Genomic DNA, 16,781 nt, shown 5'->3' on the forward strand with positions numbered 1-16,781 from the left:
ACGTTGGCCTTGTAGGCATTATTTGCACACTGTTTTCTTCAACCCGCCATCGAGCTGTGTGACCTTGTTCCCATTCTGTCTAAATATCCATAATATTACCGTCTCCAGAAAAAACACCGGAGTCCACTTTTTTCAAGCAGCCATAATATATTTTACGGTAATCCGTATCCACCGCTTTAGTAGTGTATACGTTGGCCTTGTAGGCATTATTTGCACACTGTTTTCTTCAACCCGCCATCGAGCTGTGTGACCTTGTTCCCATTCTGTCTAAATATCCATAATATTACCGTCTCCAGAAAAAACACCGGAGTCACTTTTTTCAAGCAGCCATAATATATTTTACGTAATCCGTATCCACCGCTGTAGTAGTGTATACGTTGGCCTTGTAAGGCATTATTTGCACACTGTTTCTTCAACCCGCCATCGAGCTGTGTGACCTTGTTCACATTTTGTCTAAATATTGATAATATTATCGTCTCTAGAAAAACCACTTGAGTTACTTTTTTTCAAGCAGCATTCATATATTTTACGTAATCCGTATCCACCGCTTGTAGTAGTGTATACGTTGGCCTTGTAGGCATTATTTGCACACTGTTTTCTTCAACCCGCCATCGAGCTGTGTGACCTTGTTCACATTTTGTCTAAATATTGATAATATTATCGTCTCTAGAAAAACCACTTGAGTTACTTTTTTTTCAAGCAGCATTCATATATTTTACGTAATCCGTATCCACCGCTGTAGTAGTGTATACGTTGACCTTGTAGGCATTATTTGCACAGTGTTTTCTTCAACCCGCCATCGAGCTGTGTGACCTTGTTCACATTTTGTCTAAATATTGATAATATTATCGTTCTCTAGAAAAACCACTTGAGTTACTTTTTTTCAAGCAGCATTCATATATTTTACGTAATCCGTATCCACCGCTGTAGTAGTGTATACGTTGACTTTGTAGGCATTATTTGCACAGTGTTTTCTTTCAACCCGCCATCTAGCTGTGTGTATTATCGTTTCCAGAAAAACCAACTGAGTTTTTGTTGTTGTTGTTGTTTTTTTAAAAATAATGCCAGGCAAAGGCAGGCCGCCACGCAGAGGCCGTGCTAGGGGCCGTGCTGCTATGCAATCCTGTGGCCCTAGCAAATTGCCCAGTTTTAAAAAGCCAATGACCCTGAACTCCCAAAATGCTGAAGAGGTAGTTGACTGGCTTACACAGCACACCCCATCCTCTACCGTTTCTAACTTTACCACAACATCCTCCTCATCCTCCACTGCTATGGCCACCCCACGTAACACTTCCTCCACCACCGGTGCCCCTTCTTCACTGGGGTCAGAGGAGTTATTTTCCAATGAGTTTCTTGAACTGAGTAATGCGCAACCATTATTGCCAGAAGAAGATGAAGGAGATGAGGACCTTACACCAGATTTAATTCTGGCAGAGAACACGATAGAGATGGACATAATGAGTGATGAGGAGGAGGTCCCCGCTGCTGCTTCCTTCTGTGATGTGTCAGAAGAAATTGATGCATCTGAGGAGAATGATGATGAGGAGATTGATGTTTTGTGGGTGCCTAGTAGAAGAGAGCAAGAGGAGGGTAGTTCAGATGGAGAGACGGAGAGTCAGAGAGGCAGTAGGAGAATAAGACTTAGAAGAAGCAGGGAGGACAGCCCGCAGGGATCAGTAGGGCAACAACATGTATCGGCACCTGTGTTCAGCCGGCCAACGCACCCGCCATTGCCGCCAATACCGCAAACTCCGCCAACTTCTACTGTTACCGCCAGATCGCACACTTCCAAAAAGTCAGCAGTGTGGGATTTTTTTAATGTGTGTGCCTCTGACAAAAGCATTGTAATTTGCAATGAGTGCAGTCAGAAACTGAGCCTTGGTAAGCCCAACAGCCACATAGGTACAACTTCTATGCGAAGGCACATGAGCGGCAAGCACAAAGCACTTTGGGAGCAACACCTCAAAGGCAACAGGCAAACTAAAAGCCACACTCCTTCTGGTCCAGCATCTTACTGCTCTACCTCTGCTCTCCTTGACCCGTCTGAACCACCCTCCACTCCGCCTTCCACCTTGACCACCTGTTCCCATTCCCAGTCATCTGCCACCAGCCAAGTTTCTGTGAAGGCCATGTTTGAGCGTAAGAAGCCAATGTCTGACTGTCACCCCCTTGCCCGGCGTCTGACAGCTGGCTTGTCTGCACTCTTAGCCCGCCAGCTTTTACCATACCAGCTGGTGGACTCTGAGGCCTTCCGCAAATTTGTAGCAATTGGGACACCGCAGTGGAAGGTACCCAGCCGCAATTTTTTTTCTAAAAAGGGAATACCACACCTGTACCAACATGTGCAGAGCCAAGTTACCGCATCTCTGTCACTTAGTGTTGGGCCAAAGGTCCATATGACTACTGACGCATGGTCCTCCAAGCATGGTCAGGGCAGGTATGTCACCTACACTGCCCACTGGGTGAACTTGGTAATGGCTGGGAAGCAGGGAATGGGTAGCTCAACAACAACAGTGGAGTTGGTGTCACCGCCACGGATTGCACGCGGTTCTGCCACCACCTCTACTCCTCCATCGCTCTCTACCTCGTCTTCTTCTTCTTCTTACTCTGCTGCTGGGTCCTCCTTCTCCTCCTCCACACCTGTGCACCCCCAGCTCCCCCTAGGCTATTCGACGTGCCAGGTACGCCGTTGTCACGCTGTCTTGGGGATGACGTGCCTGGAAAGCAAAAACCATACCGGATCTGTACTCCTGTTATCTCTGCAGTCACAGGCCGATCGGTGGCTGACCCCACACCAACTGCAGATCGGAAAAGTGGTGTGTGACAATGGAAGCAATCTGTTGGCAGCGTTGAGACTAGGCAATTTAACACATGTGCCCTGCATGGCACATGTGTTAAATTTAATAGTCCAACGTTTTGTCTCCAAGTACCCAGGATTCCAGGACGTTCTCACCCAGTCCAGAAAGGTGTCGGCCCATTTCAGACGTTCCTACACAGCCATGGCACGCCTTGCTGACATTCAGCAGCGCTACAACATGCCAGTCAGGCGTTTGATTTCTGACAGCCAGACTCGCTGGAATTCAACGCTCCTTATGTTGGAACGTCTGCTGCAACAACAAAGGGCCGTCAACGAGTACCTTTTTGAACTGGGTGGTAGGACTGGATCTGCACAGCTGGGGATTTTTTTCCCCCGTTACTGGGTGCTTATGCGCGATGCCTGCAGGCTCATGCGACCTTTTGAAGAGGTGACAAATATGGTCAGTCGCACCGAAGGCACCATCAGCGACCTAATACCCTTCGCTTTCTTCCTGGAGCGTGCCGTGCGACGAGTGACAGATGAGGCTGTAGACCAGCGTGACGAGGAGCTGGAAGCGCGCGATTTCTGGTCGGAATCACCAGAACGAACCCAGGCACCTGCTGCAACGCAGGGAGAGGTGCCAGAAGTGGAGTCAGAGGAGGAAGGTGGCTTTGTGGAGGAGGAGGAGGAGGACCAACAGGAGCAGGCTTCCCAGGGGCTAGTGGTGACCTTTTGGGGACCCCTGGTCTTGTACGTGGCTGGGGGGAGGAGACCGTGGATGATGCAGTCCTTGATAATGAGGAAGCGGAGATGGATAGCTCTGCATCCAACCTTGTGAGAATGGGGTCTTTCATGCTGTCATGCCTGTTGAAGGACCCCCGTATCAAGAGGCTTAAGGAGAAGGACCTGTACTGGGTCGCAACGCTACTAGACCCTCGGTACAAGCATAAAGTGTCAGAAATGTTACCAACATACCACAAGTCCGAAAAGATGCGGCATTTACAAACCAGCCTGCAAAACATGTTGTACAATGCTTTTAAGGGTGATGTCACTTCAGGAACTCATCAACATTCCAGGGGCAGAGGTGCCAGTAATCCTGCCACGAGCACACCTGCAAGGACAAAGCCCTTTGGCCAGTCTGTAACGTCAGACATGCAAATGTTTTTCTGTCCAAGGCAGCGCCACAACCCTTCTGGATCCACCCTCAAAGAACGCCTCGACCGGCAGGTAGCGGACTACCTGGCATTAACTGCAGATATCGACACTCTGAGGAGCGATGAACCCCTGGACTACTGGGTGCGCAGGCTTGATCTGTGGCCAGAGCTGTCACAATTTGCCATGAACCTCTTGTCTTGCCCAGCCTCAAGTGTGCTCTCAGAAAGGACCTTCAGTGCAGCAGGAGGGATTGTAACTGAGAAGAGAACTCGCCTAGGTCACAAAAGTGTCGATTACCTGACCTTTATTAAAATGAATGAGGGGTGGATCTCGGAGGGTTACTGCACGCCGGAAAACTTGTTCTGACTTCTATGCAGCTGTCCTTCTCTTCAAGCCTCATGACTCCACACACAGCTGTCCTTTAGCGTCCTCCTCCTCCCTCCGCCACCGTTACAAACTAGGGTGCAAACCCTACTGGTTTAATTTTTTCTGGCCTCTGTGCTTCAGTGGCTGCGACCAAAAAAATGCCTATTTTCTGCATTTATATGACATAATTTTTCTGGCCTCTGTGCTTCAGTGGCTGCAACCAAAAAAATTTATATTTTCAGCATTTATATGGCATAATTTTTCTGTCAACTGTGCTTCAGTGGCTGCGACCAAACAAATGCATATTTCTGCATTTATATGGCATAATTTTTCTGGCCTCTGTGCTTCAGTGGCTGCAACCAAAAAAATTACTATTTTCAGCATTTATATGGCATATTTTTTCTGGCAACTGTGCTTCAGTGGCTGCGACCAAAAAAATGCATATTTTCTGCATTTATATGGCATAATTTTTCTGGCCTCTGTGCTTCAGTGGCTGCAACCAAAAAAATTTATATTTTCAGCATTTATATGGCATAATTTTTCTGTCAACTGTGCTTCAGTGGCTGCGACCAAAAAAATGCATATTTTCTGCATTTATATGGCATAATTTTTCTGGCCTCTGTGCTTCAGTGGCTGCAACCAAAAAATTTATATTTTCAGCATTTATATGGCATAATTTTTCTGGCAACTGTGCTTCAGTGGCTGCGACCAAAAAAATGACTATTTTCAGCATTTATATGGCATATTTTTTCTGGCCTCTGTGCTTCAGTGGCTGTGGCCAAAAAAACTGGGCAAACAATGCCTACAAGGTCAACGACGTTGACCTTGTAGGCATTGTTTGCCCAGTTTTTTTGGCCACAGCCACTGAAGCACAGAGGCCAGAAAAAATATGCCATATAAATGCTGAAAATAGTCATTTTTTGCCATACGTTGACTCAACGTATATGGCAAAAAATGACTATTTTCAGCATTTATGTGGCATATTTTTTCTGGCAACTGTGCTTCAGTGGCTGCAACCAAAAAAAACTGGGCAAACAATGTCTACAAGGTCAACGTATGGCGAAAAATTACTATTTTCAGCATTTATATGGCATATTTTTTCTGGCAACTGTGCTTCAGTGGCTGCGTCCAAAAAAACTGGGCAAACAATGTCTACAAGGTCAACGTATGGCGAAAAATGACTATTTTCAGCATTTATATGGCATATTTTTTCTGGCAACTGTGCTTCAGTGGCTGCGTCCAAAAAAACTGGGCAAACAATGCCTACAAGGTCAACGTATGGCAGTTGTTTAAAGAGAACAGTAGATTACTAGCCAGCAAAGCTACCTAAGCTAAAATGTCCCTCAAATCCCTGCAGACTTCTGTCCCTCCAATACAGAGCAGTATCAAGCAGATTACTAGCCAGCAAACTTACTATCATCTGTCCCTGAAATCACTAACAGCTCTCCCCCTACACTATCTCTTCCAAGCACACACAGGCAGATTTTTCAGATACATTTTTGCCCTTGATCCCCCTCTGGCATGCCACTGTCCAGGTCGTTGCACCCTTTAAACAACTTTAAAATCATTTTTCTGGCCAGAAATGTCTTTTCTAGATGTTAAAGTTCGCCTTCCCATTGAAGTCTATGGGGTTCGCGAACCGTTCGCGAACCGCTCGCATTTTTGCGCAAGTTCGCGAATATGTTCGCGAACTTTTTTTCCGACGTTCGCTACATCCCTATGGGACACAGCCTTCCCTTAATTCAGAGGTTTATCGATAATGGGTTTACAATGGATCCCATACCTGTGTTGAGCATAAATAGGAGGCTCCACCCAATTATTCTTGAATTAAAATGTACTGCAGTCCCATACTTCTTTAAATGCCTGTTAGTCACATACTGGGGACTTGAGTCTTGGCTGGAGCAGAGCTTTGTTTTGCTACTGTATTTCATACAAAGAGAATCGAGTAAAAACAAAAGAGTGGAGTTTCCCTTTAGGTTTGTTTTAAATGAGAAGGAAAGACTTTTTATATATATTCCCTGGATAATTTCACTAGAACAGTATTCCAGGGTTAATGTTCCAGTGAATCGGAGTGAAAGCGTGGGTGAAGAAGATATTGTTCATGTAGCAAAATTAGTTCTCAATGCAAATAGAATGTTTTTTTCTGTATCAAGTAACATACAAAAATGTCAGCATAATAAAGTAAACCACATTGGAATGACCGTAATAAACAAGTTATATTACATAGCAGAGTGCATAATTAAGGGTGCTTTTTGGAAATGATCTGCCTTATGGCTTTTGCAGTCTCATCTACACCAGACAAGTTTTATTGCAGTAAAGCGGTGGTTTGCAAACATTTTCAGTTCAAACCCCTCCCTTGAATGACCAACCTTTGGCAGGGCCCCCAATAGCTGCATGGATGGGCACCAGTATTGTGTCACTGTATGTAGCACAGTATGAACTGTTCATCTTAGAGTGGCCCTGATAGGTTTCACTGCTGTATTCTGCCTGCCCTGTGCTTCAGATTTGTGCCATAATCTGCCTGCCCTATGCTCCCTGTATGTGCCATACTCTACCTGCCCTATGGTCCGTGTGTGTGAGCCATACTCTGTCTGCCCTATGCTCCATGTGTGTGCCATACTCTGCCTGCCCTATGCTCCCTGTATGTGCCATACTCTACCTGCCCTATGCTCCCTCTGTGTGCCATACTCTGCCTGCCCTATGCTTCCTGTATGTGCCATACTATATCTGCCCTATGCTCCGCTTATGTGAGCCATACTCTGTCTGAACTATGCTCCCTGTGTGTGTCATACACTACCTGCCCTATGCTTCATGTGTGACATACTCTGCCTGCCTTATGCTCCTTGTGTGTGCCATACTCTGCCTGCCCTATGCTTCCTGTGTGTGCCATACTCTACCTGCCCTATGCTCTGCATGTGTGTGCCATACTCTGCCTGCCCTATACTACCCTTGTGTGCCATATTCTAACTGCCCTATGCTCTCTTGTTGTGCCATACTGTGCCTGCCCTGTGCTCCCTGGGTGTGCCATAATCTATCTGCCCTAAACTCCCTGTGTGTGCCATACTCTGCCTGCTCAATGCTACCTGTGTGTGCCATAATCTGCCTGCCCTATGCTCCTTGTGTGTCATATTCTGCCTGTCCTATGCTCCTTGTGTGTGCCATACTCTGCCTGGCCTATGCTCATTGTGTGCCATACTCTGCCTGCCCTATGCTCATTGTGTGTGCCATACTCTGCCTGGCCTATGCTCAATGTGTGTGCCATACACTGCCTGCCCTATACTCCCTGTGTGTGCCATACTCTGCCTGTCCTATGGTCTCTTGCTGTGCCACACTCTGCCTATCCTACACTACCTGTGGGACATGAGCCTGGTAGGGCTTGTTAGCATTTTGAAATTGTTGTTAGGGGTGTTTAACCATGTGCTGGGGGGGCTGTGTCATCCACAGAGGAGGAGGAATATGGATTTAAGGATGTTTATTAATATGATTTAAATTTTTCACTTATGCGTGATAAGTGATATCCCTGCAGTGGGCACCAACAAATTTGTGTTTTTGGTGTACTATCACCATTAATGGTCTCAAAAGTTATTGTGGTAACATGGGTGTGGTTTAAAAAAACTGGCTTCCAATATTGGCCCTCCACCACGAAGGCCAGAAAAATTCCTGAACTCTGTACGACAGAAGTTGGACAGCACTGCAGTAAAGCAACCAATCATTGGAATATCCTTGGTTGACATTTTATATTTTTTGAACCAATGCCATGTCACAAATTGACAAGATCCAATAAACTGATTAAACTTCATACATCAGTAGGTTCACCCAATAGGCCCAAGCCCAGAGCAGAAATAAAATATATTGTTTCATTGTCAAGATTTAGGAATAGGGATGTAGCGAACGGCGGAAAAAATGTTCGCGAACATATTCGCGAACATGCGTCCAAAAATGCGAACGGTTCGCGAACCCCATAGACTTCAATGGGAAGGCGAATTTTAAAAGCTAGAAAAGACATTTCTGGCCAGAAAAATGATTTTAAAGTTGTTTAAAGGGTGCAACGACCTGGACAGTGGCATGCCAGAGGGGGATCAAGGGCAAAAATGTATCTGAAAAATAAATTGTTGACACAGCGCTGCGTTTTGTGCTGTAAAGGCCAGAAATCACACTACGTCACTCAGGTGATGTTTCTGGACACGGAATGTGAAAAAGCTCACACAGCTAGGTGGCACTTGGTTAAAGACTGGGCAAACAATGCCTGCAAGGGCAACGTATACAGTAGTGGATACGGAATATATTATTGCTGCTGTAAAAACACTCAGGTGATGTTTATGGACACGGAATTATTATTGTTATTTAGACAGAATGTGAAAAAGCTCACACAGCTAGGTGGCACTAGCATACCTCCCAACTGTCCCTCTTTTGACCACTCAACCCCCTGTCCCTCTTTTGTACTGGAAAGTCCCTCTTTTCTCTGCACTGAACAGCCAGAAAAAAAACAGTTTCTAACTTAATTGGCTTTTGGCAGAGAGCTCAGAACAGCTAACAGGTGCAAATAAGATACTTTGTAACAATTTTGACTCTGGTTGGTGCTGGTAGTGGTGAACTACTAGGAGGAGCAGCACACCAGTCCATCTTTTCTCTGAACTGAACAGCCAGAAAAAAAACAGTTTCTAACTTAATTAGCTTTTGGCAGAGAGCTCAGAACAGCTAACAGGTGCACATAAGATACTTTGTAACAATTTTGACTCTGGTTGGTGCTGGTAGTGGTGAACTACTAGGAGGAGCAGCACACCAGTCCCACTCCCCAACACAGCTAGACTAATAGCACTGGGCTCTTATAGTAGCAAAGTAAAAAAACAAAAAAATAAATAAAAGCAGTCCTTACAAGGACTATTGGGTTACAGGCAGCAGTCAGCAGATGAGAGATCAGAAGCAGTGCCCACAGCAGCTACATACAGAGCACTGCAGTAGAAGGTAGATTACTAGCCAGCAAAGCTACCTAACCTAAAATGTCCCTCAAATCCCTGCAGAGTTCTGTCCCTACAATACAGAGCAGTATCAAGTAGATTACTAGCCAGCAAAGTTACTATCAACTGTCCCTCAAATCACTAAACAGCTCTCTCCCTACACTAGCTCTTCCAAGCACACACAGGCAGAATGAAAAAACGCTGCAGGGCTTCAGTTTATATATGGAAGGGGAGTGGTCCAGGGGGTGTGGGGGTGGTCCAGGAGGGAGAGCTTCCTGATTGGCTGCCATGTATCTGCTGGTCTGGGGTGAGAGGGCAAAAATAAGCGCCAGCTAAGGCGAACCCAAATTGGCGAACGTCGCGCGACGTTCGCGAACATTCGGCGGACGCGAACGGTCGATGTTCGCGCGAATTAGTTCGCGGGCGAACAGTCCGCGACATCCCTATTTAGGAAGGAATGAATTGGAAACCTCTAGGAGGCTAATATGGATGGCATTTTTTTCCAACCACAAATGGGTACCATATTCTCTTTTGCATCTCTATATTGCTTGAAGAAGCAATACTGGCTTCCATCTCTATTTTATCTTTATTTTTTATTAAATAAAATTCTGTAATTTTTACTTGCCAGGCTGATAAAATACTGATCAGAGGCTATTTCTAACTTACCGTAAGCTATCAAAAGCGATCACCTGCATTGCTGCTCACATTTTCTGTAATATATATTATTTGAAGTTCTACTCTGAGAGAGACCACCAGTGCTGTTATCTAAAGAAATACTGCTTCTGATTTAGCCATTTTAACCATTTTGCTATTTTTTTGGGAGAACTCCAGCATTTTGCTATCAAACATCTGCTAGAGGCCAGTCAGGAAGGAAAACCCTGCAGGTTTTTTCAAAAGCTAATGGAGAAGGTTAAATGTTTTAGAAAGGCTTTAGTGACCCATACATGCTGGTTCCTTGGAGTTAATGTGATTTTCACTAGTACGTTAAAACCATCCGAAAACAACCCAAACATATCCAACAATATTAGGGGTTTTTTTGGTACAGAGATTTTACTATCCTCAAGTTTGATTTATACTATCTTTCAGATACTGATGTTAACATCAAACTGCAACTATACATTTTAGGTGGTTTTTTTTATGTACAGTAAATGTAAAATGTTGCCACCAGATGTCACTACAGAGAAAGCTATCACATACTGATTATGCATTCTGTTGAGCATAGGGGACAAATCTGTGATTGTTACAGAAGTCGAAATGCAAAATATACTGCCTACATATACTGTACTTACAGTACATTTCTTTATAATATTTAGTTGTCTGCTCTTAGACAGAAGTGGGATACATTGCTTTATCATGTCTGGGATTTAATTGCAATACAACAATGTATCACATTTTTTATGCATTACTTGTAAAGCTAATAATGGGCTTCCGGAATGTTATTTCCTGCCCTGTTCTGTATACAGTGATCCCAGTGATAATGTAACAATTTGCTGTTTGTTCTAAAAACCAAATCAAAACCCAGTATCAAATTAGGTTTCAAAAAATATTTTCATGAATTTGAATTACCTCTGTTCTAGATTTTTAGGGCAGCTGATCAGCTCTAAACCTAGGGAGTACAACTAGTATGTGCACCAGTAAGCTGTACTCATGGTGGCATAACTTGTATGCACTGTGTCCCAGGTTTAGAGGAGGAGGAGGAAGGGCATGCTAGAGGAACTTGGATGGTAACTATCTATAAGCATTTATTTAAATTAGTTTTGATATTTAAAAAAATGTGTTTATTAAAATGTATTCGGAGTTCTATTTATTGATAAATTATTGATACTTATTGATAGTGTTTTAAACTAATTAGACTTTCCTCTCCATACTGACTTGAGGTTAATTGCTCCTTTTCCATGGGCTGAAGGAAAGTTAAATGCTGACAGCTCCATCTCCATATCTATTATACTGTATCTTGACTAATGAATACATTTCTCAGATTTACATCCCATGATGTAAAATATATTCAATTTTCTGACAGCTTTTACCTGCCAAGTTTTTTCTGCCAAGTTTTTTTTACAAATAATGTTTTTTCTCTATGAATTTTCTCTATGGTTTTCTTTTTCTTTAAACTCTTAACATAGTTAAATCCGGTTGAAAAAAGACAAAGTCAATCAAGTACAACCCCTCCAAATGAAAACCCAGCATCCATACACACCCCTCCATACTTTCACATAAATTATACATACCCATACCTATACTAACTATAGAGTTTAGTATCAAAATAGCCTTTGATATTATGTCTGTCCAAAAAATCATCCAAGCCAGTCTTAAAGGCATTAACTAAATCAGCCATCACAACATCACCCGGCAGTGCATTCCACAACCTCACTGTGAAGAACCACCTATGTTGCTTCAAATGAAATTCCTTTTCTTCTAGTCTAAAGGGGTGGCCTCTGGTACGGTGATCCACTTTATGGGTAAAAAGGTCCCCTGCTATTTGTCTATAATGTTCTCTAATGTACTTGTAAAGTGTAATCATGTCCCCTCGCAAGCGCCTTTTTTCCAGAGAAAACAACCCCAACCTTGACAGTATCCCTCGAACCAGTTTAGTTGCACGTATCTGCACTCTCTCCAGCTCATTTATATCCCTCTTAATGACTGGAGTCCAAAACTGCACTGCATACTCCACATGAGGCCTCACCAGGGACCTGTAAAGAGGCATAATTATGTTTTCAATATTATATGTATGTGTATATATATATATATATATATATATATATATATATATATATATATATATATATATATATATATATATATATATATATATATAGATATATAGATATATATAATTATGTGTAGTGCCCTTTTTTTTATAAAAGACTGAACTTTATTTGCTTTAGTAGCCACAGAATGACACTGCCCAGAATTAGACAACTTGTTATCTACAAAACCCCCTAGATCTTTCTCATTTAAGGAAACTCCCAACACACTGCCATTTAGTGTGTAACTTGCTTTTATATTATTTTTGCCAAAGTGCATAACCTTGCATTTATCAACATTTTCCAGTTTGCTGCCCAGTTTCCCAACTTAGACAAATCACTTTGCAAAGTGGCAGCATCCTGCATGGAACCTATAGTTCTGCACAATTTAGTATCATCTGCAAAAATAGAAACAGTACTTTCAATGCCCACCTCCAGGTCATTAATAAACAAGTTGAAAAGCAATTGACCAATACAGATCCCTGCAGTACGCCACTAACAACACTGGTCCAATTAGAAAATGTTCCATTTACCACCACTTTGTAGTCTATCTTGTAGCCAGTTCTCTATCCAGGTACAAATACTATGTTCCAGGCCAACATTCCTGGCTTTAGCAAAGTCTAAGTAAATAACATCCACTGCCATCCCAGAATCTAGGTCCCTGCTTACCTTCTCATAAAAAGAAATTAAGTTTGTCTGGCAAAATCTATTACGTATAAAACTAGCTGGCACACACACTCATAGTATTATGATTTGCTATAAAGTCCAGTATTTTATACTTTATTAGCCCTTCAAAAAGCTTTCCTACCACTGACCTCAGACTAACTGGCCTATAGTTTTGAGGCTGAGAACAGGATCCTTTTTTGAATAGAGGCACCACATTAGCAATACGCCAGTCTCTCTGCATTATGCCAGACCTCAATGAATCCTGAAAAATTAAGTAAAAAGGTTTGGCAATCACAGAGCTAAGCTCGCTAAGTACCCTGGGATGAATACCATCTGGCCCGGACCTTTGTTTATCTTAACATGTTCTAGTCTTTTTTGAATTTACTCATGTGTGAACCAGGCATCATTAGTTGTATTACTAAAATGGGGACTATTAAGAAGGAAACCTTCATTAACTGGTTCCTCATTTGTGTAGACAGACGAAAAATATGGGTTCAGAATCTGCGCTTTTATTTTGTTTTCATCAACCAGCTGACCCCCTCTGATATTAAAGGTCCCACCCCTTCCCGCTTAATTTTTTTACTATTAACATATTTAAAAAATAATTTTGGATTATTTTTACTGCTTGCTGCAAGATCCTTTTCCATATCAATTTTAGCTTGCCTTATAGCTTCTTTGCATGATTTATTGGCCTCCTTGTATCTTCTAAATGATTCGGCTGTCCCAGCTAACTTGAAAGCCTTAAAAGCACGCCTTTTCTTACCCACCTCAACACCAACACTTCTTTGCTTTGCAACAACTATTCTTGCTTACAAGGGAAATATACTGACATGTACAGTATATTCATTAATTATTATTATTTATTTATTATTAAGAAGCATTTTAAAGACTTAGCATTTTTTTCTGTGTTTAACCCTGTGAAAAGCATTTCCCACTTAATATGTTGCAGAGATGCCCTTATACTGTCAAAGTTTGCACTGAAATGTAGTGTTTTAGTTACTCCCTTATAGAATTGCTTCTGCAACAGAATCTCAAAGGAGACCATGTTATAATCACTTTTCCTAAATGCTCGCCCACACAAATTTAAGATGAGTTCAGTATTATTAGTTATTACAAGGTCCAAAAGAGAGTTATTCCTAGTAGGTTCTTGAACGAGCTGAAATAAAAAGTTGGCATTCAGCATATTTACAAGCCTACCAGCTTTTTCTGTCTTAGCAACTCCATTACCCCAGTCAATGTCTGGATAATTGAAGTCACCCATAGCAAAAACTTGACCCTGCTGTGAAGCTGCTTGTATCTGCAAGAGTAGCTGGGCTTCATACTCAACACTTATACGAGGTGGTTTATAGCATACACCAATGATAATTCTCTTCGTAACCTTTTGCCCAGTCAAAATCTCTACCCAGATGGATTCTACACCCTCACCAGTGCCAGCTATGGTTATTTCTTTAGTGCACGGCTTTAATTCCGGCTTTACATACAAATACACTCCTCCACCCTTTTTAATCCCTCTGTCCCTCCTAAAAAGGGTGTAACAATTTTAATTCACAGTCCAGTCACATGTTTCATCCCACCAGGTCTCAGTGATACCAGCTATATCATAATTTTTAGAGCATGCAATTAATTCTAGGTCTCCCATTTTACCTGACAAACTTCGTGCATTTAAAAATTTAACAACTAGACGTTTATCAAGTGTAAAAACTACGAAAAACTCTTACAAAACTGAGCCAAGTAAAAGCAGCCCAGATCCTATAAAAGTCAACGTGAACTGTGCTGATCCTATTGGACCTTTTTTTTAACCTTTCAGACATTTAGAGGTTTTCAGATTTTTTGTCACTAGTAGTTGTTAGAAAACCTCACATTTTTAGAGTTTTTTTGGGTTCTTTGCACATGGTTCAGTTATTATTTCCATTTGTACCTTTATATTCGGATCTTTTAATAACTTTTATGGCATTCGTGGTTTTAGAGAAATATGGAGTCATGTATTAAACGGCACTAAATTTGCCCAGGAACAGTAACCCATACAGTAGCAAACAATCAGCAGGTAGAATTTACTGGTCCCTGTTTAAAAGCAAACATCTTATTGGTTTCTATGGGTTACTGCTCCTGAACAAACTTAGTGCCTTTTATTACATATGGGGGACAGAGTTTAAACGTGGTTTCAAAAAGCGCTAATACCACTTATATTCGGCCTTTAATAAATAGACTTCCACATATTCCCTCATACTGCATGTTTGTAACTAAATAGCAAACCATATTGAGATTTGAGGTTGATTAAGATAGGTGACTAGACTAGTATAAAACATTTACATTTTTTTTACATTATCTCATATATATTTTAACACTACAAAAAAAAAATTTGTGTATCTGACCAAAGGGCCATTGAGGTCTGAGAGGAAGCAGAGAGAACCTGTAGCTCCTATTACTTCTATTATACCTGATGCCCAAATCCAATGTCACAAAAAGGGATTTAAGAAGATTAAATGAATTGATCACTATGGACAAACTGGCTGTGTTCCACCAAATCGCAGGATAGTCTCTCAAACTTGTCCCCTGCTGTACTCCAGATTGAAGAAAGTCATCTGGCCATCAGTTGCAATACATCAACATACATCTGTTGTACCAGAGTAAATAAAACCGCTTGTACTGTAGCTTGCCAATTTCACTTCAAAAAGTTAAAAAAAATACTTTCTGAATCCTTAATGGCAATCAGATGTTTTTCTGGATCCACGTGTTAACGTATTAAAATAGTTATTGCATCCCTGGATATTTTGCTTATCCAAGAAATAACAAAACCTTTGTGAAAGCAATAAAGTAATCTGGTATAACAGCTTCACCTGCCAGAGCATTCCATAACGTTAAAATTCTCATGGTGAAGAACTCTTTACATTGTTGAAGGTGAAAATTCCTGGCTTCTAATCCAAAGAGCTGACGTCTTGTTCTTTGCGCATTTCTGTGAGTAAAATTGTCCCTATGGTTTGGCCATGAGCCCAGATTTGTCAGCTTTTTCTCCTTAATTATTACACTCAATTTATCAATTTAGTTACACATCTCTATAATGTTTTCATGCCTATAATATCCTGCCTTTAAACTGGAGCCCAACATCACACTGCATACTCAAAGTGAAACCGTACCATGGACTTATCAACAAGCTTAATGTCTGTATCTTTATATGGTTAATGCCATGGTTTTCAGTCTATGAGTGCCCACTTCAGGCACAAAACACGCTAGGCTTATATATGTCCTAATAAATTCTTTTTAACTTTACAAATACTTTTGGCTACTGCTTTACTATTTTCTACATAATGCAAAAATGATTGGCAAACCCTTGGACTGGGTGTTACCTTGGTAAGAGACCACTCTTAAAGTTATATTATTTTTTCTTTTTTCATTTTCTGATTTTTGTTTCAAGAAACAGAGCCACACACCATTGCCTATGTGCTTAATAATGCCACTTTCGTACATGAAGTACTGTACACCAAAGTGCATTTGCTTGTAAAATTGTTATGTATAATAATGCCCTAGTCATTCTCTCCTCAGCATTGTTTGCTTAAATATTTATTTAATTTGCTTGCCTTACCTCTGATTTGTCTGCTTTTCTTGCAAAGTGAAGCCTTCTGAAATCAGAAGGTATTTACTTGCCTCATGCCATACCACAGCACTGCCTAGATATCAAAAATTAGATTTTAACTCACAAAAGGCATCATGGCCAACTATGCATCCAGAACCGCTGGTTTATAGCACAGATTCAGTCTAATAGTTCAGAACCATATATCCAAACTTGCAGACAGCCTTGGAACATGGCTTCTGAGGGGGTAGGACTTGGACAGTAGCGAAATGTGTGTATGTAACCAGGTTCTGCTTTTCTTAGCAGTTCTTCCTCCGTCTGTCCTAACCTCTGCTGGCCTTGCTTTCTCTCTGACCTGTGACCCTGTGCTCTGATGCAGTGCATCCTTCACTGTGTGCTCTGATTTATTGTGTTTACTGATCATTTGTGCTTGGCCTTTCTATTTCTGATTGCACAGAGCTCATTTTTCCATCTGCTGTTGGCATCACCCAACCTGGAAGTCCCTTATTTCTATTAACTCTTAACAT

The sequence above is a fragment of the Xenopus laevis genome, chromosome 1L (assembly GCF_017654675.1).
Source record: "Xenopus laevis strain J_2021 chromosome 1L, Xenopus_laevis_v10.1, whole genome shotgun sequence".
Classification (NCBI taxonomy): Eukaryota; Metazoa; Chordata; class Amphibia; order Anura; family Pipidae; genus Xenopus; species Xenopus laevis.